At 39.0% G+C, this 26412-nt stretch overlaps 1 protein-coding gene across 3 annotated transcripts in view; it reads left to right on the plus strand.

The window, feature by feature from the left end:
• The window catches only part of KLRG1 (killer cell lectin like receptor G1), a gene marked incomplete at its 5' end in the record, with an annotated part of 430961 nt that overhangs the window by 358709 nt on the left and 45840 nt on the right, over positions 1-26412 (plus strand). The gene's annotated exons all lie outside the window — the stretch shown is intronic.

A 26412-nucleotide genomic window follows, 5' to 3' on the forward strand; every position in this document is an offset into this window, starting at 1 on the left:
CATGTGCAATTCATAGCTCTCTTTATGTTTGCAAGGAAAATGTGACTTCATATGGATACAACTGATGGAATGCATACTTATTATTTCTAAGTTCATTGAACATCTAGAATTAAAGCCAATTCACTCATTTTATTCCCTAAAGGAATGACCTTTATTGGATGAACATTCTTATATAATTCTATTTTGAGCAACATAAAAATGTTTTATCAGGGTGCCTGGGTGGCTCAGACAGTTAAGCATCTGCCTTCAGTTCAGGTCAGGATCTTGGGATCCTGGGATCAAGCCCCACGTTGTGGGTCCTTGCTCAGTGGGGAGTCTGCTTCTCCTTCTCCCTCTGCTTGTTGCTTCACCTGCTTGTGCTCTCTCTCTTTCAAATAAATAAATGAACAAATAAATATATAATATCTTTTAAAAGATGTTATCAATTGTGATTCATCATCCTGTTTGCTTTCCAAGGGAGATTGGGGTGTTAAAATCTATATTCATGGAATCCTGAAAATAAGAAAGATCCACACTGTTACATGAATTTTACTGGGACCCCAGAAAAAGAAGTGGACATATTTTAAGTAGAGAACCACTTTAAAATAAGATGTGGTGAGAGACAGGCATTTCCGTAGATGAAGTACTTTTTTTTTTGATGTACTTTTAAAAAAAGCTATTTTTTATTTGAGAGTGAGAGAGAGCAAGAGTGAAGGGGGGAGCAGAGGGAGAGAGAGAATTTTAAGCAGGCTCCACGCCCAGTGGGGAGCTAGAGGCGGGGCTCAATGTCACTACCCTGAGATCACGACCTGAATGAAATGAAGAGTCGCATGCTTAAGAGACTGAGCCACCCTGGTGCTGCTTTGTCTACATTTGGTAAATGATCTGAGAGAGTGAGAAGTGATGCTAGTGTACGTGGTGCCTCTTGTGAACTATAAAACTATAGGTATGTAAGATATTTCAATTCCCGGGAGGATAATGAACTATGGGTGACATAAAGCCAAGTCTAACAAAATAAACTGTGAGAAAGCATTGTCACAGCCCTTAGTAGGTGGCAAATGTTTGCTCAATGAATATAAAACTCTTCTGTTTTATTTTGGGTCCTTCCCTCACTAGAGTAAGGTCTCCTGTGCTCTCCCTCTCTACTCCTGAACTTCCATAAATAACACACTTTCCACCTGCTTAATGTGGGATGAATTAATGTATAATAAGTAATACATGACTTATGAGAGGTCCTATATTACTTTTCCCAGGCAAAAATAAACTTATTGAATGTACAAAGAAACCTGTATTTTGGCCAAATGTCTAATGACTGAAAAGAAAAATCCATATTTGGATGAAGCAAAAATCATCACTGTAGCTTGAACTTCAGGCACACAAGAATAAATTGGGTGTCATCAAAACTTTTGCATCTTGATGTTTAATTGTAAATTTTATTAGGTATATTTAATATATATATTATGTGGCATAAATGATACTTTTCTCAGCATTCTCAACTAAAACTTCTACGTTCTTTGGTCTTCAATCTTTTTAGTTATATTCCCTGAAAGAATTTTATTAAACGTGTAACTCGTCACACTTCCTTAACTTAAATTTTTTTGTCATGTGCAAGATGATAAAAAAGTGTATTATAAATACTGCTATTTTAGAAATAAAACTATAATACCACTTTTTAAACATATCCAATGAAATGTACATACTGTCAGTAATTTATTGCCTACCATCATCCATTTGTTGGATTCTTTTGTTGCTAGTTGGAAATTTTACAACATTCTTGCTTCTTCTTGATCTTATATTTCCACTGTAATTCCCCACATAATTTTATCCTGGTGTTTTATTCTTCAATATTATTTATTTATTTAAAAATTTTAAAAAGATTTTTATTTATTTATTTGACAGAGAGAAAGAGAGAGAGAGAGAAAGCACACAAGCAGGGGGGGCTGGAGGCAGAAGGAGAGGGGGAAGCAAGCTCCCTGCGGAGGAAGGATCTGGATGTGGGGCTTGATCACAGGATATCGGGACCATGACCAGAGCCGAAGGCAGACGCTCAACCAAATGAGCCACCCAGGTGCCTGTACTCTTCAATATATTTTAATGAACACTTTATCATTCATTTCTGTAACTAAGGTAATCAAAATCATTGGAAAGTTTTTGTACCTATAAGGTTCTGAGTAGTAATGCAATTTTTCTGGATTGAATTCTCATTACAAGTGTTGTCAGTATATTACCTATCAAGACCATCTATATCTACTACGGTCTTATTGAATATAAAGCACAAGAGATAATTTTATTGGAAAATAATTTCTTAGTGAAATAAATTGTACATTTCATCGATCTGGTTTCTGCAGTCAGATTTTGTATCCTTGAATGAATATTACTTATGCTCTATTAAGGCAAGTTTCCACTATCTATTTACCTCCTAGTTTTTCTATTCTATTCTATTTCTTTTCTAGAAATTTCCTGTTCTGTTTCCTATCATGTAGGTCTGAGCACCAAGCAATCTTGTTCACACAGAAAAGAGTAAAATTAGAGAGGTTCAATTAGAACAATATCATTTAAGTATTTAGGTGTCTCAGGTACAAGCCAAAGGTCACATTTTAATTATCATTAAATATAGTTGTAGTTATATAATTATAATTCTCAGCTAAAAATATAGCCGCCTTAATTTCATTGAAAGCAAATCACTGGTAACTAGGTCAATTGCACAAGAGTTTGGAACTCAGTCAATAGAATCCATCTCATTCTCAGTTTCTAGGAAATGCATGAAAATAGACTTACCAGTACTTAAAAGGTGTTACTGATTGTTACTTTCTTACCTAAAGACAGCTAATATACTTTTAAAAATTTGGAAAATTAAACGATTTCTAAATCAATTATGGTTTTGTAAATAAAAACCTCATAAAATTCTTTAGTTATTTACTAAATCATGACTCACACATTTAGCTGATTAAATTTCTAGTAAATGTTCACCACTAACCTAATTTTGCAAAGCCAGTTCTCATTGTCAAAATAATTGGTCAGATAAAACATTTCTGTTAGGACAAGTAATGCTTCATTTTTGTATCCTAATAAACCCATAAATACACATCCTTATGATCATTGTTTGACTTCTAAATTCTAGAGTAAGGTAGAGTCTTGCTGGGTACTTGTTACCCAGAGGCAGGAGGACATTGCCACTTCAGAATTTCTTTTTTCTCTTAAATTTGATTTTATTTTTTTCAGTGTTCCAAGATTCATTGTTTATGCACCACACCCAGTGCTCCATGCAATACATGCTCTCCTTAATACCCACCATCAGACTCACCCATCCCCTATCCCTGCCCCTGAAAACCCTCAGTTTTTTTCTCAGAGTCCACAGTCTCTAATGCTTCATCTCCCCCTCAGCTTTACCCCAATTCATTTTTCCTTTCCTTCTCCTAATGTCCTCCATGTCATTCCTTGTGGTCCACAAGTAAGTGAAACCATAGGATAATTGACTTTCTCTGCTTGACTTCTTTCACTCAGCATCCTCTCACCCAGGCCTGTCCATGTTGACCCTTCTGATGGCTGCATAATATTCCATTGTATATATGGCCATATCTTCTTTATCCCTTCGTCTGTTGTAGGGCATCTTGGCTTTTTCCACAGTTTGGTGATTGTGACCATTGATGCTATGGACATTGAAGTACAGATGGCCTGCTTGAGTATTCCTTCCCACACTCTCTGCTTTATTCTTATGGAACTCTCAGAGGAAATAGACATTGACAATGGCTGGGGAAAAGAGGAGGCACTTTAAATGAAAGTTGTCATTATTTCTGCCACCCACTGCTACAATATGTATGAGTACAGAAAATTTCAAAATGAGCCCCAATTACCCACTTATAATGTTGTATCTTTTTTTATTCCAGGAATATGTTTAGGACAGATGGATGTATAAGGCCAATAATGGGCTCTGATGTCTTAAGGGAGTTTTTGCAAATGTCACATTTTTAAAAAGATTCTGTTTATTTATTTTAGAGAGAGAGAGAGGGTGAGAGTGAGCACAGGCAGAGGGAACTGTGGGCAGAAGGAGAAGCAGGCTCCCCACTGAGCAAGAACCCCTATGTGGGACTTGATTCCAGGATCTTGGGATCATGACCCGAGTCAAAGGCAGATGCTTAACTGACTGAGCCACCCAGGTGTCCCGAAAATATCAATTTTTTAAATTTTCTTTTTGGAAGGGGCTGAAAGTTTCCTACTCCAAGATAGATCCAAAATACATATAACTGTAAGTGAATATTCATATATTAAAATATATCCACAAATTATATCTAAATTATATTAGCAACATTATGATAGTGATTTTATATAATTATTACCTACAAAGATGATAGGATTATTGATTATACACAATATGGGGGATCCAGAAATGATGTTGAAATAGGTTGAGGCCAAAGATGAACGTGAATGGTAGATTTGAGCCAAATGTCAAAGTCAGAGGTCAAAGTCACAGCATTCCAATTTTTAATAGTAATGAAAATTTAATGAAATTCCAGTCATCTGTTAAATAGACACTCAATAAATATTTGTGGAATGAAGTAATAAATAAAATAATTTGATATCATTTCCTGGCTAAAATAATGTTCATATAAACAATAAAAGTATCTGGAAAAGAAGAAATCTGAAATACAGAGTGAGAATATATTTTTTTAAGATTTTATATGGGCCACCTGGGTCTCAGTCAGTTAAGTGTCTGCATTTGGATCAGGTCATAGTCCTGGGGTCCTGGGATGAAGTCCTGCGGAGGCCTCTCTGCTCAGCAGGGAGCCTGCTTCTCCTCCTCCTTCTGCCCCTTCTCCTGTTCATGCACGCGCTCTCTCTCTGTTTTTCTCACACTGTCTCAAATAAATAAAAAAAAATCTTTAAAAAGTCATTTATTTGTTTATTAGAGAGAGAGAGAGAAAGCAGGGAGAGGAGCAAAGGCAGAAGGACAAGCAGACTTCACGCTGAGCAGAGAACTGTATGCAGGGCTCAATCTCACGACCCTGAGCAGACCCTGCTTAGTGGAAATCAAGAGTTGGACACAACTGACTGACACCCAGGTGACCCTGGGAATATTTCAACTGGACTTAAGTTTGGACAACACAGGGGTTAACGGAATAGACTCACTCAGGTATTCTGCCGTCTTGGGCCAATTACACAACTTCTCAGTGCTTCTGCTTCTTCAGCTGTAACATTGGCTTAATAATAATAACAACTCCTGTATGACTGTATTACATTAATTAACATAGGTAAATCATCACTCTTATTTATTGACACATGAAAAAGAGAACCAAAGCTAAGGGATGGTTCTAATAGGAGCATTAAATATTTACATAAACAAGGACTAGAGGAGAGTAAGTAACCATGAAAAGAGTTAACTTTGTGTCATTGATAATCTGATGTGTTAATTATATAAAAAGTTTTAAAAAATTCTTAAAATAAAGCTATTTAAAAAGCGCTACAGAAGACATCATTGCTTTTGGATATATTTCTAAACCAATGTTATTTTCAAAGAACGATATTTTTACAGTACATTGAACAACTGTGAGTGGGTGAGAATGAGTGTCCTTGCCATGTTAGTGTGTGTAGAATGGGAGGTAGAGTTATAAGTATTGCCAGTTGTAGAATAAAACTGGACTCCAGGGGAGCCTGGGTGGCTCAGTGGGTTAAGCCTCTACCTTCGGCTCAGGTCCCAGGGGCCTGGGATCGAGTCCCGAATAGGGCTCTCTGCTCAGCAGGGAGCCTGCTTCTCCTCATCTCTCTCTCTGTCTGTCTCTCTGCCTATTTGTGATCTCTCTCTCTGTCAAATAAATAAATAAAATCTTTAAAAAAAAAAAACAAAAAAACTGGACTCCAGATTTTGAGACAACACAATGTCGCAAAGTTTTAAGCTTGAAATAAATGCCTGACTTTTTTATGCATTTCATTTCACATCTTGCCCAAGTAATCAATCAAACATTATCATTATTGTTATTGTTATTATTTCTCATCAAATGAAATGCAGAAAGAAGGACTTCTATTTGTTGAAAATGTGGAGTAATAGAAGTAATAGAAATTTCTCTTAATTACCTGTTGGCAAATCAGCTGATGAATTTATTACAAGAAGCAGGGGAGAACAGTCCTTGAGACGCTATTGGAAGCAAGCTGGTTACTATTAACAAATAGTTGTGGAGCTTATATTTAAGATAATTACAGAGAATTACAGGTAATTGCATATTTAAGATGTCTCTGTAAATTGCAATCTCTCTTTCCAATTATGCAGTAATACCTCTTCAGGATGTAGTCATCACTGACTGTATGTTAAATATTATGTATTTTATATTTTATTTTTTCCTTGGAAGAATTGGACTATCTATGGAGTGATCACTGCTGTGTAAGTGTTACGGGATGGTGGTGGAGATTTGGAGTTATAAACCTTTAGAATGACTCATTTCAAATTTTTAGCATTGGGATTGCGAAGGGGAAGCTATAAGTGAAATAACAGAGTGGTTATTTAGGAAATTAGAACTTCCTCAAGGCTGCGAGAAAAGTCCAGAAATGGAAACAATTGTATCTTTAGAATAATGCTTTCTAATATAAAACATAGGTAATTCCATGACAAGGTGAAGTACATAAAAGATATGGTTGAAATGCTGTAATAAGCTATGAAAAGAGTGAACAAATTGGGGTTCCTAGGTGGCAGTTGGCTGAGGGTCTGGCTTCCGGTTTTGGCTCAGGTGGTGATCTCAGGGTCCTGAGATGGAGCCCAGCAGAGAGTCTGTTTGGGACTTTTTTCTCCCTCTCCCTCTGCAGAGAGTTCTCTCTCTCTCTCTCAAATCAATCATGAAAAAAATAAAAAAAGCTAAAAATGGAAATTGAAATATATAAAAATAAATTCATGTTAAGAAAAATGTCAAATATGAAATATAAGATGAAGTAGTAAAAGGAAGAAAGAAGTTGCCAACTGAATAAAGAGTTAAACTGGGGCAAGCTCAAAATTGTCCAAAAAAGATGAATTCATTTGGGAATAGAAAAGGAGTTGCCATTAGGGGCATAGAAAGTGCAAGGGGCTGCAGGTGGGTGTGTTGAGGGTTTGAGGTGGGCTGTTTTTTTGGGCAGGGACTGTGAAGAGGGGAGAGTCCACTTAGAAACTGTGAAAATGAAACACAGAAAACAGCTTTGAAAATTCCCTGAGCAGACTAACCCAGTCCAATCGTACATATAAAGCTCAGGTCAGCATTTTTTTTTTAAATAAATATATTTATTTGTCAGAGCAAGGTAGAGAGAGCAAGTAGGGGGAGTGGTATGCAGAGGCAGAGGGAGAAGCTGGCTCACTGCTCAGCCGGGACTTGATCCCTGGACCCTGGCGAAGGGTCCGGCACTTGATCTGTTCCGAGGGCAGACACTTAACCAACTGAACCCCCCAGGTGTCCCTCAAGTCAGCTTTTTGTGAGGTTGACCTGATGAGGTCATTGTTCACATCTCTGGAATCCACAGCAAAAATTCCCCAAGGTTTATGTGAGGGAACCCCTCACCCCTGACCAGGGGTCAGGGAACCCCTGACCAATTCCCTATCATTTAAGAAAATTCAGTTTTCTGTAAATAAGGCATTGATGGGAAATCAGTCTCTTTCTCATGTTTTCTTATGTTTTTCCTCCCTTTTCCCTTGTTGACTTTTGCCTGAGATTTTCCATTTTAGATTGAAATTCTTTTACATGCTTCCCCTTTTTTCACATTTCCCCCTTTGATCAAGATGCTTCAAAGAAAACAATGCTGGTCAGTTCTGTCATTCAGATGTTGTTAATTTTTGTCAAAGTCATAGTTCTTTAAAGATTGTATCGTACAGTGTAGAGCAGAGAAAGGTTGTCCTAAAGTGGGTTTTTCCATGAAGCTGGGGGACCATCTCATGTGTCTTGTCCCGCAGAGGAGGGACATGGTATGGAATACCCCTGGCCTTCAAGAGGGTTGAAATTCAAGCATCTCAGTTATATCCTTTTAAGAGGGTTGGTTTAGTATCCGTGGTCAGTTGAGTTTTAGGAAAATCCTTTGAAAGGAAAAGAATTTTGAACCTGAAAGGCTTTACAGGTGAGATAAACATGACACCAGGCGAGATAGGCACAAGGAAATGTTTATTAAAGGTGCCCTCAGGCGAGGTTCCCCGACTGAGAAGAGAGTCCTGAGTCGGGGACGTCGCACACGGGATGGGTCCAGTGGGCCTCTTATCCGGGTTTAGACAGGACATAGGTTCACAGCCATACAAGGTAAGGTATTCGGTGATGGGAGGGTTGGGGGACTCTTGATGCTCCTATTTCCTGCATAGGTATTGGGTTCCTTTTGGTGACGTGTCCTCGTGTCCTCAGCATACCTTCTTCTGGTGGGAGAGTCATGGGTTAAGGAAGAGGGCGGCTTGGAAGATGACGGCCTGGTGGCCATTTTTATTGTTCCTCCTGCATTCCGAGAGCCACCGACCTCAGAGAACCTACATTTGGGAAGAAGACATTTGCTTCCTAATTCGGGACATTAGAAATGTAATAAAACAATTAATCTGATGACCCAAAGCCCAATGGTCGCTATTTGTTATAACACTTCTCAGCCAATTTCCCCAATTGCTCATTTTTAATAGATCAAAACTGTCCCAAGTTCCAGGGGTTTCGTCAACTTCTCTTAGCTACTTGCTACTGTCTTTCATTATGTTTAGTTCTTGTGTTATTTTTCTCAAATTACTCACATAAAAACATTTTTTTTTTTCCAAGTTGTACCCAGGTGACCCCTGCTAAACAGTAAGCAGGTTTAAGGCTCAGCAGTTTTCTAGCACTATTCTTTTAAGGCTACCTATTTGGGCTTGTGGATATTCAAAAGCTCAGTCAGCCGCATTGAAAGTGGTAGACAAAAGACTGCAGATTTTCTTTTCAAGGTCAGCTACTGAAATCGAAGCAAATGTCTCTGGAGAAAACATGTTCAAACCCTTTCTATCTACTATAGGATAACTTGTAAACAGCCCCTCAAAATTATGTGATATTATATTATATTATATTATATTATATTATATTACATAGTGCATCAAGAGTGCTGAGATTGGGGTTCCTGGGTCGTTCAGTCATTAAGCATTTGCCTTCAGCTCAGGTCATGATCACAGGATCCTGAGATCGAGCCCTGCATCAGGCTCTCTGCTCAGTAGGAAGCCTTCTTTCCCATTCCCCCTGCTTATATTCCCTCTCTCCCTCTCCCACTCTCTCTCTCTGTCAAGATGAATAAATAAAATATTAAAAAAAAATAGCAGAGTGCTGAGATTCACATCTGGGCAGCCAAAGCCTCCTTGGAAGTCCAAAGAGCAGGGGCCGGTACCTGGAGAACTCAGATCTGGCAGGAGGTGTTGACCAAGAAGAAGAAATAGTAATGTAACCAAATCCATTAGAGTCAATGGATTGGAATTCTGGAGACAGAGTGGACCAAAATCAAAAGTGAGTAGTATAGGCTTGTAAAGGCAAAACCACAAGGTTACATAATCTGTTTAGAAAAAATGGGTGCTGATAGAGTTAAAAAAGACTATCTAATAGACAATTGCTATTCAGTTAACAGATGCTACATTATCTCTATTTCACTGCAAAGTAGTAAGATGTATTCCATAAGATGGTGTAGGTGCAAATGACAGGTTGCAATTGACAGAAGCCTGAAGTTCATGGTGTTCCAGAAATAGAAACAGGAGACATGCATAAGTCCTGCTTCCTCAATATCCTCTGACCCTATTCTGCCGGACTCTTTTAGCCACGTTTACTTCACTTTGGAATCTTCTTCCACATATGTTCTTGCAAGAGGCTGAGCTTGACTTACCTTACCAGAGATTGTCCCCACCTTTCTCCCTCAACTCAAAGGACCCACTTGCGGTACTACATATTTCACAGTTGAGAAAACTGAAGCAAAAGATGTTACAAAATGTGCCCAGACTGCAAGTGGTAAGGTTGACATTTTAGCCAAGGTAGTGTGCTTCCTGTGTCTATGTTTTTACTACTGTACTATAATGCTTCTAGAATGAAGTAATTAAATAATTCACAGGAAGTAAATCAGAAACAATATCAAATATAATTACCACACAACATGAATGGACTGAATTCTCTCATTAAAACACAGACTACCAGATTGAGCTGAAAAAAAAAAAAGGAACTTTCAACTTAAACAATTTATAAAAACATTTAAAACAAGAATATTATAGAAACTCTAAAGTAAAGAAATGGGAGAATGGAAAATGTACCCAAATCAGGAGTTCGTATAGCATCAGCATGCAAGATGTTATTTAATGTTGGAAATAGTAAATTGGTTAATGACCAGCATTACATAATAGACAGCAATAAAAGATAATTTGCCAAGAAGATACTAAATCAGAGAACATAAATCTACAAACATTAGATGAACATTAGAAACACAGGGAGTTGCTAAAAATAGTAACAGCATTGAGTAAGCACAGAGCAGTCAACAATATGAGCAACACATTTTATTTAAAGCAAGTTTAAATACTCATCTGCTTTCAAGAGTCTATATTAGTAAAACATGGTCATTTATGTTGCCACAAATAAAATTTTAACAGATTTTATTAAGTATTGATTTTACTGTCCATAGTCTCTGATCATAATACAATAGAAAAAAGGATCAAAGTGTTGTAGGATTGCAAGGTTCTTGTCTCATGGAGTCAAAGAATAAATCTTGTGGACACAAAGGTGGGAAGCGATGTGAAAGTTTATTAAGTGAAGATGTTTGTGTACTCCTGTATGTGTGTCTGTGTGTGTGCTGGAGGCGGAAGGATGGTGACTATTACAGATAGGAATTAGGCCTGAAATACAAGTCTAATGAAAAGAAAGCATTAGAGCCAGAAATATATGGGTCCAACTACAAGGAGATAGCAGATTCCTGTGCAACAGCTGGTGGAATTTGGGAGGGAGCAGAAGAGAGAGATCATGGGAACAAAGAGACTGTAGCAAGGGCTTCAGTGCCTTTTTCAGTGATTCCCTTCATTTATTGGAATCCAGTAAGTTCTAGGCTAGGAAACACTTGGGTTGAGGAGTAGGGCATGAGGAGGAAGCAGTTCCAGAGAGCTGGAAAAGAAGAAAGGAAAGGTGTGTGTGTGTGAGAGACAGAGAGAGAGAGGGAGAGATCGTACTCTCCTTGCAGGGCTAATCTGTGGGCTCCACTTCCTATGTGCCCCGCAGATCCTTCCTGTCCATCCAGCAGTCTCCTGGAGGAGAGCTCGTTATTAATTCTAGAGCATCTCAAGGAATTGATATCCTGAGATAACCTGGTACAAAAATCAAATTCTAACTTGTCAGTGTAAATAAAGTATACAAAGAAAATAAATCCTAGTTACATTTTTAGTGCTAATTTCATGTTGATTTTGTGTGTATTGATATTGTTTTACGTGTTCTCTTTTGGGTAGAATTAAGTCATAGAGAACAGTTTATTAAGAATTAAACTATAGAGGCGCCTGGGTGGCTCAGTGGGTTGGGCCTCTGCCTTTGGCTCAGGTCATGATCCCAGGGTCCTGGGATGGAGCCCCACATCTGGCTCTCTGCTCAGCAGGGAGCATGCTTTCCCCTCTCTCTCTCGCCTGCCTCTCTGCCTGCTTGTGATCCTTCTGTCAAATAAAGGAATAAATAAATAAATAAATAAATAAATAAATAAAATCTTAAAAAAAAAGAATTAAACTATAACTTGTTATTTGCAATGACGTGGTTGGAACTAAAGGGTATTATACTAAGCAAAATAAGTCAATCAGAGACAATTATCCTCTGGTCTCACTCATACGTGGAATTTGAGAAACAAGGCAGAGGATCATAGGCGGAGTGAGGAAAAAATATAACAAGAGGAAACCAGAAAGGGAGACAAATCATAAGAGACTCTTAATCCCAGGAAACAAACTGAGGGTTGCTGGAAGGGAGGCAGGGGGTTGGGGTGGCTGGGTGATGGACATTGGGGAGGGTATGTGCTATGGGGAGCTCTGTGAATTGTGTAAGACTGAAGAATCACAGGCCTGTACCCCTGAAACAAATAATACATTATATGTTAATAATAATAATAAAAAAGAGAAAGATCAGGAAGAAAAAAAAGAAACTATAACCATTATAACAACATTGTATGGTGATGGATGTTAACTACTTTTGTAGCATTGTTTACCCAGAGTTGTCCACACTATATTCTACATCTGAAACTAATGTAACATTGTGTGTCAACTATACTTCAATTAAAAAAAAAAAAGAACTCAATTATATTAACATTCTTTGGGGAAATTCAGAGAAGTAACTACTCTAAAGCTGATGAGGAGAACATACAGTCCCTAAATTGTATAACTTTCTATTTTAAGAAAAGATTAAAGTATCTAGATGTCTTGTTTTCTGTTGAAAGAGGAATAGTCATTCCTTTGAAATTCTTTTTTTGGGGCATCTGGGTGGCTCAGCGGGTTAAGCCTCTGCCTTCAGCTGGGGTCATGATCTCAGGGTCCTGGAATTGAGCCCCACATCAGGCTCTCTGCTCAGCGGGGAGCCTGCTTCCCCGTTTCTCTCTGCCTGTGTCTCTGCCTACTTGTGATCTCTCTCTGTCAAATAAATAAATAAAATCTTAAAAAAAAAAAGAAATTCTTTTTTTCCCCCTAAAGATTTATTTATTTATTTGACAGAGACACAGCAAGAGGGAACACAAGTAGGGGGAATGGGAGAGAGAGAGAAGCAGGCTTCCAGCTGAGCAGGGAGCCCAATGCAGGGCTCAATCCCAGAACCCTGGAATCATGACCTGAGCTGAAGGCAGACACTTGACTAAGGCACTCATGTGCCCCCATTCCTTTGAAATTCTACATAGAATCTAATTTTAAATCAGTCTGTCCCTGTTACTCCCTTTTCTTATATGCCTTCCCTAAACTAGATGATAGGATGCATTGGGATCTATTTGTTCGATATGTGAGATCTTGGTTTTGTGGCATCTTATCATAATAGCCTTGCTTTCTGCACCTTTTGCAGCAACTTCTCTTCTCACTCTGATATATCTGCATCTGAAGACTTGAGCTGACCAACGTCAATAGAAGTGAGCAAAGAGCTTGAAACATTGCAGGAACCATGCTGATAAATAGTAGTGAGTCGTAATGCGAAACAATGCCAGAGGCAGTGTGGTGTAGCAGCTATTATTACAAATAAGGCTGTGTGCTAATAAGAAGGGAGGAGGACAGGGGCTAATGCTCAGAATATCTGGGGCTTGGGATATTTCTGATTCTCAGCACTTCCCAAAGGAATGGAGCGGTATTTTGGCTAAGATCAAGTGTGGAATGGAGCGGTATTAGAGGATTTTTGTCTGTCTTTCTTTACTTTCCCTGAGTCTTGCCTCTGCTGTCAAGTAAGCTGAACAGAGTTAGTTTGGCTGCATTTCCAAAACCTGTTTATTTTCTCATAAGGACCCTTGGTTCAAGGTGATGCCGGAGAGGGTAAGAATGCCCCTGAGAGATTTAATAGCAGTCAGATGGGTTTCGCTTCTGACCCTCCAGGGAGCCTTGCTCGATTCTTGGGTCTAATTCTTTGTCTTGCCCCCAGCTTTTGTCAGATTCTATAGCACTGGCTTGACTTCTGTCTGATCTGCTGAGCCTATATAGATTTATATTCTATTTTAAGGTATGCCTGATATTCCTAGTGTCATACTTCGGACTAAACAGCTGCTAGAAGAGCATATGGGTCTATTAAGGAGGAAAGTTTTCAAACTGGGATTCCACTGTGGAGAACACATCTAGAGAATTAGTTCGCTATATGCAAAGGTCAACCTTTTAAAGTCACTCTCAGAAATATTGTACTTGATGGCTTCCAGATACATCTTGCACATGCTGAAAACTGAGATGACTTTTCCCATTAATTGTCTGCTGTGCTTTTTTAATTCATGTTTAAAAAATTATTTGAGGTTGAAATCTGGAATGTACCTTATAGGATTTAAATCTATTTAAGGTAGTGAGATTCTCACTTACTATCTTTTTTTCTATCTTGGACTTAAATATTTATTTTATTTTTGAGAAAATAATGAAATGGAAATTTAATCACTCCATTATTTCTTCACTTTTCTGTTTACATGATGGCATTGACTCTGTTGTTTTTCTTGCTCTTTTGAATATCTTTAGATCTTTAGGTATATTCAAGTTCTTGATTTTTGCTGCCATGTTTTTCTGTTAGGCTCAGTTCATTTAGGATGTTAGCATTTGCTTTTAGGGTTTTTTTGTTGTTGTTTTAGGTTTGTTTTTAGCCGCACCCTCCGCCAGCTCACAAGAACCAGCCCCTTGTGGCTCTGCCCTTCTCTTAACCTTTGTTATAGTTGTTGGTAAGTTATCGTAAAATACACCCTTGTTGATCAGAAAGTTCCCCGTGGAAATACTTTGGTTTCTTTAAAGCTATTCCAATGCTCCTCACCCTGTGACATCTTTCTTCCTTATTATCATAATCATTCTATCACCAGGCTCTTGTTTTAACAACCTCTCATTCAGCCTTAACCCTCTTCCCTGTCAGAGTTTATGACTTTGGGATTGTCCCTATCTTCCTCCTGAACTTTTGATATTGGCTTTTCTTTGTTTTTAGGATTTACATCTAAACATAATCAGGGCTTCCTTCTTTGGATAGTACAATACAAACACTATGGTAAGGTGGTCACTTTCCCCCATATTTTAAGTAACAGAAAGGGCTTTTTTTTGGTGTCTTTGAGACAGTCACAAGTTGGTTTTTACTACCTTGCTTTACTAGCTATGTGAACTCGAGAAATTTTCTTAACTCTTAGTTTCCTCAGGTATGAAGGAAGTAGAGAAAGTTCTTTCCAGAATCAGTATGATATTAAACGAGAAAATCTGTGTGGAATTTCCTTTAACATATAGGAATCACTTAATTTTAGTTTTTCTTCTTTTCCACTTTAATTTTCCTTGTCACTCAAAATGAAGCCTAGAGTCAAAATAACTTGCTTTTCTCTTATGTCTCCCAAGATGTGAAATTTCAATAAATATGTATCACAAAATAAATTATGACTTGTCGAGCTAAGCATTTTTGTTATGAGGATATCTGAAATATGTTAGAAGATTCAAAGAAATGCCTGGAAACACAGGGTGATGGTAGGAGAACTGTTGAACTCTGGAGTTGTTATAGTCTGATAATGTCTATGTTTTTGTCACCCTTCCCTCATAAACAGAACGAGCAGCAGCTGTGACCTTCACACAAAAATTGTAGGTCTGGTAGATAGGTTAAGATATCTCTCAGTATCTTTTTTTTTTTTTTGGTTAACATTTTACAGAATTGTGGTAAAATATATGCAAAACATAAAACATACCGTTTTAACAATTTTCAAGTGTACAATTAAGTGGCATTAAGTATAGTTACATTGTTTTTCAACTCTCACCACTGCTCCTCTCCAGAACTTTTTCTTTATCCCAAACCAAAACTCTGTATCCATTAAACACTTAACTCCCATTCCCCCTTCCCCCAACTCCTGGTAACCACTGGTCTACTTTTTGTGTCTCTGAATTTGCCTCTTACGTCCTTTTGTATCTGGCTTATCTCACTGACCATGTTTTCAAGGTCTATTCATGCTGTCATACGTATCAGAATTTCATTCCTTTCTTGTCGGAGGCAGGCCCCTGGCCAGGGTAGCCTCCGCCATTAAAAGATGGCGCCTGGTGAGTTGCCAAGAAAAGTTGCCTCATGAGACTAAGCGGAATGCCCAAACAGGAGGTAAACAGCATTGGTTGCTAGCGAAGTTGTTCGTTTAGGTGCGCAGCCTGATTCGCTCCCTCCTGTACCCTGCTTGCTGATTGGTCATGTAAGCGTATATAAGTGTGTAGACTTGCGGAAATAAAAAGAGAGAAGATGCATCTGAACTGGGGCTTCTTGTCATCCTTGCGGGTCGAGGGCGATAAATGGCGCCGGCATCCGGGAACTAAATAAAGGAATCTTGCAAGGTAATCCGCAGGAAAGAGGGGAGTAAAGGTCCGCAGGTAAGTGGGAACATTAGTCACGTTCAAAAGTGGGAATTCGGGGCGCCTGGGTGGCTCAGTGGGTTAAGCCGCTGCCTTCGGCTCAGGTCATGATTTCGGGGTCGTGGGATCGAGCCCCACATCGGCTCTCTGCTCAGCAGGGAGCCTGCTTCCCTCTCTCTCTCTCTCTCTCTGCCTGCCTCTCTATCTACTTGTGATTTCTCTCTGTCAAATAAATAAATAAAATCTTTAAAAAAAAAAAAAGTGGGAATTCCGCGGTAAAGCGGGGAGTAAAGGTCGACTGAAGTACATGCGTGTAAAAGGTTAATGTGTGTGTTAGTGTCGTTAATGTCCACGTCTGTTGTCTGTGTGTTCATAATGGGATCTGAAGTATCTAAAGTGTGGTTGGAAGGGTCTTTAAAAAACCTGCTGAAAGCCAATGGAACTTCACTAAAAGCAAAAACTGCTCGGGCCTTTTTGAATACAGTGGAAAAGGCGGCTCCATGGTTCCTAGATGAAGGCTTGCTAAACATACCTCAATGGGACCACTTAGGGGAGGATTTGAAGAAACAGGACAATAAAACGCCTTTGCCACCCGGGACCCTGGCAATATGGACCTTAGTCCGGGGATGCCTGGTGGGGCCTAAACCCAAATGTGAATCAGCTCTGCAAGAGGGAGCAGAGGCATTGTAAAAAGTGAAAGAGGAGCAGTCTTCTTGTGCCTCAGAGGGGGTAGTTCTAGTGAAGAGGAAGAGGAAATGTCAGGGGAGGAGTTAGACCATAAAATGCACTCCAAGTTTGAACAGTTGAAACTGTCGACTCCAGCGACACCTAGTGCCCCTCCGCAGTATAATCCTATGGCGTGCCAAGGAGCTTGTAGCTGCTGCACCACATGTGGTGGTGGCAGGGTTTCGAGTTGGAGAGATCATGACCTGGCCTCTGCCTTTCCGGTTTTAGAGGACCAAAACAACCAGCGGTATCATCAGCCTCTTGATTTTAAACTAGTTAAGCAATTAAAGGAAGCAGTCATGCAGTATGGCCCTCAGGCAGCCTTTACGGTCTCTTTGTTGGAGACCATAGCGGGAATGAAATTAGTCCCTGAAGACTGGGGTAACCTAGCCTGCGCAACCTTGTCGGGAGGGCAATATCTAGTATGGAAAACAGCCTGTTAAGAATACTACAGGACACTGCCCGCCGTAATGCAGCGGCTGGAAACCCTCAGTGGGACCTAGAAATGTTAATGGGAATAGGACCGTATATGGGAAAGCAGGCCCAAATACAGTACAACCCTGCAGTGTATCTGCAAATAGCCGCGGCGGCCACTAAAGCATGGAAGACAATTCAAGGCAGAGGGGATTTACAGGGTCAGCTGTCTAAGGTAATACAAGGACCAAATGAAGCATATGCTGATTTTGTAGCGAGGCTGATGCAAACAGCTGGTCGAATATTTGGGGAGGTAGAGGCAGCCATGCCATTGATAAAACAGCTGGCGTATGAGCAAGCTAATAAATGGTGTAAAGAAGCCATCAGACCTTGGAAAAGCAAAGGCTTGAGTACATATATTAAAGTTTGCAGGGATATCAATGACAGTGTTATTCAAGGGCAGGTTATGGCTGCAGCTATCACTCAAGGTTTACAGGGATTACAGGGAGCTCAACAATATAAACATAGGAGTACTCCTGGAGTTTGCTATTACTGCAAGAAGCTAGGATACCTGTAGGAGCTATGGATACCAAAGAAGAGAGTTGGACCTTTCTATTTCAAAGCTCCTCTCCCCAAGAAACCAAGCTGCTCACAGTGATAAAAGAATTTCAAATGTTTCATCAAAAACCCTTCAACCTTTTATCTGATAGTAGATATGTGGTGCAAGCTGTCTCTATCATTGAAAATGTGGGTTCTATTAATGCCAGGTCTACTATCTCTAAGGCATTACAAGAAATCCAAACATTAGTTTGGGACAGGAAGGCTCCATTTCATATTGGCCACATATGAGCTCATACAACCTTACCAGGCCCTCTGACAAAAGGTAATAGAATAGCAGACTTTTTAACCAGAGGAGAATTTGTCTTTGCCATTGAGGACCCGGTGCAACAGGCGAGAATTATCATAAGCTGTTCCATGTGAATGCTTTAACTCTTAGCCTCAAATTTAACATAACAGAAGCACAGGCACTGGACATAGTAGTCTCCTGTAGAGATTGCGTGACCTTACTACCAGCACCGTCCTTGGGGGTTAATTCTAGGGTTTGTTACCTAATCATATATGGCAAATGGATGTCACACATGTTTCAGAATTTGGAAAGTTAAAATATGTTCATGTATCTGTAGATACCTGCTCTGGAATAATTTTTGCCTCAGTGCATACGGGGGGAAAAATCCAGAGATGTTATCGCCCATTGCTTACAGGCTTTTGCCACGCCAGTTAAAGACAGATAATGGCCCAGCCTACACCTCACAACCCTTTAAAGCCTTCCTACAACAACTTGACATTCACTTGATACATGGAATACCCTATAACCCACAAGGACAAAGTGTTATGGAGCGCGCGCATCTTACAATAAAAAATGCGCTTTATAAACAAAATGGGGGAATAGGGGATACCTCCTAAAGATAAGCTCAACACCATTCTCTTTATTTTGAATTTTTTAACGTTGGACAAAACGGGTAAATCAGCTGCACACAGACATGCAAGTGATGCTGCTGCTCCCCCTAAGCCTTTAGTACTTTGGAAGGACATCCTCACAGGAAAGTGGAATGGACCAGATCCAGTGTTAGTATGGAGTAGGTGGTCTGTATGTGTTTTTCCACAGGAAAAGGAGACTCCAATTTGGATCCCAGCGTGGCTGGTGCATGCAGCCTTGCCTCTGAACACCAGTCATGATGCTGAAGATGCTGATGATAACTCTGGGGATGCTACACCTCCTGTGGCAGACTCAAGCCAGAGAGCTGTGGGCAGTGGTTAAAGCATGGCCATATCCTTTACCAGTGACTAACTCTTCTCTCATATTCCTTCCTCTCCCTTTGATGCATGGCAGGTCTATAACTTGCTAGGAGCATGTACTGATATCTCAGCAGTGTCCATGTTAAATGGTGGCAAGTTCCTCAACTGTTCTTATAAACAAAATGACTCTAGTACCTTTGAGACAACAGTTAATATGTCTTGTCCCAATAATATTACTTATCAGCCCACTCCCATATGCGTCTCGCCACCATTCCTTTTCCTCGTAACAAATGCTAGCGAGCTGAATGATACATTAAATTGCACTAAGAATTGCTATCTTTCCCAGTGCTGGAATGTCATGGCCTTCAAGCTGGCTGTGATTATGCGTATTCCTACCGATGTTCCTATCCCAGTTTCCATTCCAGAAGACAAGTTACCGGTGGTGCTATCCAGAAAGAAGAGAGATTTTGGTATCACAGCCGCCATTGTGACAGCATTGGCTATATCTATAGCAGCTGCCACCGCAGGAGCAGTCTCGTTTGCTGCAACTCTACCCACTGTGGAAGCTGTGAACACCCTTGCAGAAGGAACGGTGGCTGCCTTTCAAACACAGACTCAGATCAATGCACATCTGCAAGCAGGAATCCTGATAGTCAACCAGAGAGTGGATTTGGTTCAAGAACAAGTGGACATATTGGGGGCCCTATTGGGACTGGGATGTATAGCACCCTTTCTGGCAATTTGTGTAATTCTCATTGCCTATACTAATATGAGTGTCTTACAGAATGTCTCCCGACAGCTCTCCCGATACTTGCAGGGGAATTAGTCCGCAGAATTCCAAAAATACACTCAGCACCTGCTACTAGGCATAGCAAGGATAAATAACACCAGAGGTGAGCTTGCAACCCTCCCAGAGATGATCAAAACATTGCAAGATGTGTTAACCTTTACAAAACAATGGGCTAGCGTAATTGGTCTGATGACAATCCTCGTAGTGGGCTTGATTCTACTAGTAAGGAAACTGTAAATTTGGAGGCGACAGCAACCTAGGCAACAGCAAGCCATGGTGCAGGTCTTGTTAGCCATCGAGGTTGAAACATCTCCCCAAGTGTGGCTAAGTATGCTGGATCGGTAGTCAAAGACGGGTAAGATTGGTGGGGGAAATATACCAACCTAAGAGAGGACACAGATCATTGATATCTGCCGTCTGATGACGGGTAAGGATATTCCCCACCACTGACAACCTAAGACAGGCACAATCCCTGCCATAAAAGAAAAAAGGGGGAGATGTCGGAGGCAGGCTCCTGGCTAGTGCAGCCTCCGCCATTAAAAGATGGCACCTGGCGAGTTGCCAAGAAAAGTTGCCTCATGAGACTAAGCGGAATGCCCAAACAGGAGGTAAACAGCATTGGTTGCTAGCAAAATTTGTTCGTTTAGGTGTGCAGCCTGATTCGCTCCCTCCTGTACCCTGCTTGCTGATTGGTCATGTAAGCGTATATAAGTGTGTAGTCTTGTGGAAATAAAGAGAGAGAAGATGCATCTGAACTGGGGCTTCTTGTCGTCCTTGCGCCGAGGACGATACTTTCTATGGCTGAATAATAGTCAATTACATGGATATATCACATTGTGTTTATCCATTCATTTGTCAATGGACAGTCTCACTGTCTTTTAAAGCAAGTGCTCTTGTTTACACAGCAAGTCTTAATTTATTTTTATTATTGTGCACTTGACAAAATTATAGGGAACATTCATATCAATATTAAACTCTAGTAATTTGTAGACTGTCAAATTTTCCTTTGATATATTTTAATGTATCTGCATGTTTTTTACATGATACTAATTGCTGTCTGTAAACTATAAGGTATCTGAAAGTCTGGAAACATAGGATAAACTTATTTTTAAATAGTATATTAGTTACATTTTCAAGTAATATGCTCCATATATCTCTAGATATGTTTTTAGGCAAAACTCCTTTAAATTTAAAACAATAGATCCCAGTTGATTTTAGATATGGGTGATCTGTGTTGTACTTTTGTTTCCAAATTAGTAACTACATCCATTGCTTTAAATACCTTACATGAAAAGGTGTCCAGAGATTGAAGAAAAATAAATTAATGATATTATTTAGAAATATAACTTATACATTTATAACATATATATATATATATATATATATATATATATATATTTAAAAATATATTTATCCTATGTTTCCAGGTTTTTTGGACACCTTATATTTATGTTCTGCTTTCATCATATAACATTGTTTCCTTACTGTTTTTTTCCAAACATTTAAAAATTATTGTAGGTACTTATTTTTTATGGTTCTGTATTATTCTATTATTGTTTATCTATTTTTCTTATCTTAGACAACATTTTTCTTATTTCTAATTTTTATTCAGTTAAAACATATTTATATGAATTATTTCTCTTGAAGTCATTTTTTAAGGATATAGTTCCTAAGATTAGATGAGCCAATTGAAGTTATGACCAAGTAACTTTGACATATTATTAGTTTATTTCCATACAGATTGAAATAATTTAGTTATATCCTGTAAGCCATGTTAGTTTGGTAGTTTAAGGAGTATGTTCTATGCCTTAATAATACTTGTTATAATTTAAAAATATTACTTGCAAAGGTATGTGGGAATATAAGCATAAATACTGATCTAAACAAAGAAAGAAAAAGAAAGAAAAATAATCTGATTTTATCTGTTTGAGCTCTGTCTTCATTTTGCTTTTAGGTTTTGCATTTTTTTCTCTGTAAAATAAGACCAAATATCACAAACTCTAAAGTAGATCCAACAAACCTGAGTCCTTTCGTTTATACCCTCTCTGGAGGACGAGGATTCTGAGTCAATGCCCTTGGTTATGCTTCTGTGCTGCTTCTACACACACACACACACACACACACACACACACACACAAACACACATGCGCACACACACATGCACACAGTCCATGAGTACACAGAGCACAGCACTGATCATTACAGTCTGGTTTTGAGGTTTATTCTGAGTGGGGTAATAAAACTTTCACTCTCCAGCCTCACCAGTGAGAAGTGGTAAACTGGTCTGATCATGTGACTTAAAATTGTGTGGGTTGAGAGAGTAGTAAATTAGTGCAGGGTTGGCATTTGTATGCTGGCACTAACTAATCCCAGCTCCTCAGACTCTACCTCAGGTTTTTTTTTTTTTTTTAAGGATTTTTATTTATTTGACAGACAGAGATCACAAGTAGGCAGAGAGGCAGGCAGAGAGAGAGGAGGAAGCAGGCTCCCCCCCAGCAGAGAGCCCGATGTGGGGCTCGATCCCAGGACCCTGGGATCATGACCTGAGCCGAAGGTAGAGGCTTTAACCCACTGCGCCACCCAGGCACCCCTCTACCTGAGGTTTTTGAGCAAGTCTTTGTTCATTTCTGTGCTTTATCAGCCATCTCTCTACCCTTGAAATAAAGGGAAGAACGAAACAGACTTTTTCTTGCCAGGTCCAGAGGAATGAGAACAATTTCATTTTTTCCACTTTAAAGAATCCTTTAAAGCAACTTGGTTAAAAACTGCATGAAAAGTTTCAAGATATTCTGGAAATTAAGACATCATTTCATCTCTCTTACCCTTCCCTGACTCTTCAGTTTACCTCCCTACCCCCAACATATATAAGTAAGTACTCCATGGGGGTAAAGTAAAAAGGGCAGAGCATTTGTGTTCAAAAGGTTTTAATTTCTTGTGGCACAAGACTTATCTTTTATATATATATATATGTCTTGTTTCTCTGTCTTGTTCCTGACTGTAGAGGAAAGAAAGGCTCTCAGTTTTCCCCGTTCCGGATGGTATTCACTGTGGGCCTTTTATAATGGCCTTTATGATGTTAAGATGTGTTCCCTCTATCTCTATTTTGTTGAGGGTTTCTGTAAAGAATGGATGCTGTATTTTGTCAAATGATTTTTCTGCATCTATTGAGAGGATCATATGGTTCTTATCCTTTTATTAATGTGATATGTCATGTTGATTGATTTGCAAGTATTGAACCACCCCTGCAACCCAGGAATAGATCCCACTTGATCATGGTGAATAATTCTTTTAAGGTACTGTTCGATTCCATTTGCTAGTCTCTTGTGGAGGATGTTTGCATCTATGTTAATCAGGCTTATTGGCTTGTAATTCTCCTTTTTAGTGAGGTCTTTGGTTTTGGAATCAAGGTGATGCTGGCCTCCTAGAGGGAGTTCAGAAGTTTTCCTTCCATTTCTATTTTTTGGAACAGTTTGAGAAGAATAGGTATTAGCTCTTCTCTAAATGTCTGGTAGAATTCCCCTGGGAAGCCATCTGGCCCTGGACTTTTATCCGTTGGGAGATTTTTGATTACAGATTCAATTTCCTTGGTGGTTATGGGTCTATTTGAATTTGCAATTTCTTACTGTTTCAGTTTTGGTATTGGTAGTTTGTATGTTTCTAGGAATTTATCCATTTCTTTCAGATTGCCCCTTTTGTTGCCATATAATTTTTCATAATATCTTCTTATCATTGTTTATAGTTCTGTGGTGTTGTTTGTGATCTCTCTTCTTTCACTGGTGGTTTTATTTATTTGGATCCTTTCTCTCTTGCTCTCTTTTTTTAAATAAAAACCTGTTTTTTTTTAAGGTTTTTATTTATTTATCAGAGAGAGAGAGAGAGAGTACAAGCAGGAGGAGCAGCAGGAAGACCAGGCAGAAGGAGAAGCAGGCTCCCCACTGAGCAGGGAGACTGATGAGGGACTTGATCCCAGGACCCTGAGATGGTGACCTGAGCCAAAGACAGATGCTTAACCGGCTGAGCCACCCAGGCACCCTCTTTTTCTTTTTCATATGTCTGATTAGGGGTTTATCAACCTGATTAATTCTTTCAAAGAACCAGCTCTTTTTGTTGATATGTTCTGCTGTTTTTGTTTTTGTTGTTTGTTTCTATATTGTTTATTTCTGCTCTAACCTTTATTAAAATTTTACTTCTTCTGCTTGTGTTAGGCTTTATTTGCTGTTCCTATTCTATCTCCTTTTGGTATAGGTTAGGTTGTGTATTTGAGACTTTTCTTGCTTCTTGAGGTAGGCCTGTATTGCTACATATTTTCCTTTTATAACCAGCTTTCCTGCATCCCAGAGGTTTTGGACTGCTGTGTTTTCATTTTCATTTGTTTCCATGCATTTTTAAAGTTCTTCCTTAATTTCCTGGTTAACCCATTCATTCTTTAGTAAGATGTTCTTTAATCTCTATGTATTTGTGGTCTTTCCAAATTTTTTCTTGTGGTTGACTTCAGGTTTTAGAGTGTTGTGGCCTGAAAATACACATAGTATGATCTCAGTGTTTTTGTACTTGTTGAGGGCTGATTTGGGACCTAGTATGTGATCTTTTCTGGAGAATGTTCAATATGCATTAGGAAAAAAAAGTGCATTCTGCTGCTTTAGGATAAAGTGTTCTGAATATGTCTATTAAATCCGTCTGGTCCATTGTGTCATTCAAAGCCATTGTTTCCTTTTTAATTTCCTGCTTAGATGATCTGTCTATTGCTGTAAGTGGGGTGTTAAAGTCCCCTTCTATGATTGTGTTATTATCAATGAATTTCTTTTAAAAAAATTTATTTATTTATTTATTTATTTGAGAGAGAGTGCGCACGAGTGGGGGGAAGGGCAGAGGGAGAGGGAGAGAGAGAATCAGACTCCCTGTTGAGCAGGGACCCTGATGTGGGCCTTTCCCACCCTGGGATCATTACCTACACTGAAGGCAGACACTTAACTGACTGAGCCACATAGGCACCCCATCAATGAGTTTCTTTATGTTTATTATTAATTGGTTTATATATTTGGGTTCTCCCAAGTTGGGGGCATGTATATTTATAATTGTGAGATCTTCTTGTTGGATAGACCCATTAATTATGATACAGTGCCTTCTTCCTCTCTCGCTACAGTCTTTGGTTTAAAATCTAGTTTGTCTGATATAAGTATCGCTACTCTGGCTTTTTGATTTCCATTAGAATGATAGAAGTTTCTCCATGCCCTCACTTTCAATCTGGAGGTGTCTTTAGGTCTAAAATGAGCCTTTTGTAAGCAAAATATAGATGGGTCTTGTTTTTTTTTGTAATCCATTCTGATACCCTTTATCTTTTGATTGGAGCATTTAGTCCATTTATATTCAGAGTAATTATAGATAGATAAGAATTTAGTGCCATTGTGTATTACCTATGAAGTTGCTGTTTCTGGAGATTTTTTTTCTGTTTCTTTCTAGTCTTTGTTGTTTTTGGTCTTTCTTCCCCATTTAAGGGGTCTCCTTTAATATTTTTTGCAGGACTGGTTTAGTGGTCATAAAACTCTTATAGCTTTTGTTTATCTCGGAAGCTCTTTATCTCTACTTCTATTCAGAATGTCAGCCTTGCAGGATAAAGTATTCTTGACTGCATATTTTTCCCATTCAGCACATTGAATATATCATGCCACATTCTTGTGGCCTGTCAGGTTTCTGTGGAGACAGCTACTGCTAATTTGATTTATCTTCCCTTGTAGGTTAGGTATTTTTTTCTCTTGCTGATTTCAGGATTCTTTCCTTATCTCTATATTTTGCAAATTGTACTATGATATGTATTGGTATTGGCCAGCTTTTGTTGAATTTGATGGGAGTTCTCTGTGCTTCCTGGATTTGGTGACAGTTTCCTTTCTTAGATTAGGGAAGCTCTCAGCTATAATTTGCTCAAATAAACTTTCTGCCACCTTTCCCTCTCTTCTTCTGGGACTCCTGTGATACAAATTTTATTATGCTTTATGCTGAATGCCTTAAGTCTATATTCATGATTGATGAATCCTGGATCTTTCTTTTCTTTCCCTCTTCTCTTCTGCTTTATTATTTTCCATAATTATATCTTCCATATCACTGATGAGTTCCTCTGTTTTGTTCATCCTTGTCATTGCATCCAGTCAGTTTTGCATCTAGGTGATAGCATTTTTAATTTTTAAAAAATACTTTGTTTGTTTGTTTGTTTGATACACAGAGAGAACATGCACAAACAAGGGAAGTGGCAGGCAGAGGGAAAGGGATGAGCCCTATGAGGGGCTTGACCCCAGGACCCTGGGATCATGACCTAAGCCGAAGGCATATGCTTAACCAAATGAGCCATCCAGGCACCGCTCAGTTATAGCATTTTTTATTTTGGCCTAACAAGTTTTTAGTTCTTTTATCTCTACAGAAAGGTATTCTCTAGTGTCTTCTATGCTTTTCTCAAGCCCAGCTAGTATACTTAGCATTGTTGTTTTAAGTTCTGGTTCAGACATATTATTTATTATTAGTTCCCTGGTCATCACTTCTTCCTGTTCTTTCTTTTGGGGTGAATTCCTCTGTCTTGTCATTTTGGGTAGGTCACTGTTTTTTCTGTGTTAGAAAGCCTCTTATGTTTCCTGCTCCTGAGAATAATGGCTATATTAAGAGGTCCTATACTGTCCCAGGCCTGGTGCTTTAGGATGTGTTTCACAGTATGCACTGTGTTTTTCTGTTTTGGCTGCTCTATTCCTCAGGTCAGTCCTCTGCAGTCTCCTCT

The sequence above is a fragment of the Mustela nivalis genome (assembly GCF_964662115.1).
Source record: "Mustela nivalis genome assembly, chromosome: 7".
Lineage (NCBI taxonomy): Eukaryota > Metazoa > Chordata > Mammalia > Carnivora > Mustelidae > Mustela > Mustela nivalis.